We start from the raw sequence: 2,901 nt of genomic DNA, 5'->3' as shown, positions 1-2,901 counted from the left end.
GCATATCATGTTTCTTCTCATCATTGACCAGTCAACTAGATACAAGTGGGCGTATTTACTTGAAAAGAAGATTGAAGCGACATTGCATATCAAGGTGCTGTTGACTCAACTGAAGACGTAGCTACCTAAACTTGCGGCTCAACGATTACGATCGGACCAAGGCGGCGAGTTTGCGAGTACTGAGCTGGCCAATTACTGTGCAGAGAATGGTATCGAACAGCAATTCACGAACGCCTATTCACCACAAGAGAACGGAATTGTGGAGAGAGCAAATGGAGTCGTGATGCCTCGTGTTCGCGGCTATGCTGAGTGCTACGAGGCTACCAAAACCCTGGGGGGTGAGGCACTACTGCATATAGCTGCCACACTGAATAGACTACAGACGAAGCCACTGGGGCTGGTCATATCATGTTTCTTCTCATCATTGACGAGTCAACTAGATACAAGTGGGCGTATTTACTTGAAAAGAAGAGTGAAGCGACATGGCATATCAAGGTGCTGTTGACTCAACTGAAGACGTAGCTACCTAAACTTGCGGCTCAACGATTACGATCGGACCAAGGCGGCGAGTTTGCGAGTACTGAGCTGGCCAATTACTGTGCAGAGAATGGTATCGAACAGCAATTCACGAACGCCTATTCCACACGAGAACGCAATTGTGGGGAGAGCACATGGAGTCGTGATGTCTCGTGTTCTCACTATGCTGAGTGCTACGAGGCTACCAAAACCCTGTGGGTGAGGCACTACTGCGTATAGCTGCCACACTGAACAGACTACAGACGAAGCCACTGGGGCTGGTCATATCATGTTTCTTCTCATCATTGACGAGTCAACTAGATACAAGTGGGCGTATTTACTTGAAAAGAAGAGTGAAGCGACATGGCATATCAAGGTACTGTTGACTCAACTGAAGACGTAGCTACCTAAACTTGCGGCTCAACGATTACGATCGGACCAAGGCGGCGAGTTTGCGAGTACTGAGCTGGCCAATTACTGTGCAGAGAATGGTATCGAACAGCAATTCACGAGCGCCTATTCACCACAAGAGAACGGAATTGTGGAGAGAGCAAATGGAGTCGTGATGCCTCGTGTTCGGGCTATGCTGAGTGCTACGAGGCTACCAAAACCCTGTGGGGTGAGGCACTACTGCATATAGCTGCCACACTGAACAGACTACAGACGAAGCCACTGGGGCTGGTCATATCATGTTTCTTCTCATCATTGACGAGTCAACTAGATACAAGTGGGCGTATTTACTTGAAAAGAAGAGTGAAGCGACATGGCATATCAAGGTGCTGTTGACTCAACTGAAGACGTAGCTACCTAAACTTGCGGCTCAACGATTACGATCGGACCAAGGCGGCGAGTTTGCGAGTACTGAGCTGGCCAATTACTGTGCAGAGAATGGTATCGAACAGCAATTCACGAACGCCTATTCACCACAAGAGAACGGAATTGTGGAGAGAGCAAATGGAGTCGTGATGCCTCGTGTTCGGGCTATGCTGAGTGCTACGAGGCTACCAAAACCCTGTGGGGTGAGGCACTACTGCATATAGCTGCCACACTGAACAGACTACAGACGAAGCCACTGGGGCTGGTCATATCATGTTTCTTCTCATCATTGACGAGTCAACTAGATACAAGTGGGCGTATTTACTTGAAAAGAAGAGTGAAGCGACATGGCATATCAAGGTGCTGTTGACTCAACTGAAGACGTAGCTACCTAAACTTGCGGCTCAACGATTACGATCGGGACCAAGGCGGCGAGTTTGCGAGTACTGAGCTGGCCAATTACTGTGCAGAGAATGGTATCGAACAGCAATTCACGAACGCCTATTCACCACAAGAGAACGGAATTGTGGAGAGAGCAAATGGAGTCGTGATGCCTCGTGTTCGGGCTATGCTGAGTGCTACGAGGCTACCAAAACCCTGTGGGGTGAGGCACTACTGCATATAGCTGCCACACTGAGCAGACTACAGACGAAGCCACTGGGGCTGGTCATATCATGTTTCTTCTAATCATTGACGAGTCAACTAGATACAAGTGGGCGTATTTACTTGAAAAGAAGAGTGAAGCGACATGGCATATCAAGGTGCTGTTGACTCAACTGAAGACGTAGCTACCTAAACTTGCGGCTCAACGATTACGATCGGACCAAGGCGGCGAGTTTGCGAGTACTGAGCTGGCCAATTACTGTGCAGAGAATGGTATCGAACAGCAATTCACGAACGCCTATTCACCACAAGAGAACGGAATTGTGGAGAGAGCAAATGGAGTCGTGATGCCTCGTGTTCGGGCTATGCTGAGTGCTACGAGGCTACCAAAACCCTGTGGGGTGAGGCACTACTGCATATAGCTGCCACACTGAATAGACTACAGACGAAGCCACTGGGGCTGGTCATATCATGTTTCTTCTCATCATTGACGAGTCAACTAGATACAAGTGGGCGTATTTACTTGAAAAGAAGAGTGAAGCGACATTGCATATCAAGGTGCTGTTGACTCAACTGAGGACGTAGCTACCTAAACTTGCGGCTCAACGATTACGATCGGACCAAGGCGGCGAGTTTGCGAGTACTGAGCTGGCCAATTACTGTGCAGAGAATGGTATCGAACAGCAATTCACGAGCGCCTATTCACCACAAGAGAACGGAATTGTGGAGAGAGCAAATGGAGTCGTGATGCCTCGTGTTCGGGCTATGCTGAGTGCTACGAGGCTACCAAAACCCTGTGGGGTGAGGCACTACTGCATATAGCTGCTACACTGAACAGACTACAGACGAAGCCACTGGGGCTGGTCATATCATGTTTCTTCTCATCATTGACGAGTCAACTAAGATACAGTGGGCGTATTACTTGAAAAGAAGAGTGAAGCGGACATGGCATATCAAGGTGCTGTT

This window comes from Phytophthora infestans, genomic scaffold (assembly GCF_000142945.1).
Source record: "Phytophthora infestans T30-4 supercont1.23 genomic scaffold, whole genome shotgun sequence".
Classification (NCBI taxonomy): domain Eukaryota; phylum Oomycota; class Peronosporomycetes; order Peronosporales; family Peronosporaceae; genus Phytophthora; species Phytophthora infestans.
This window is presented reverse-complemented; position numbering follows the sequence as displayed.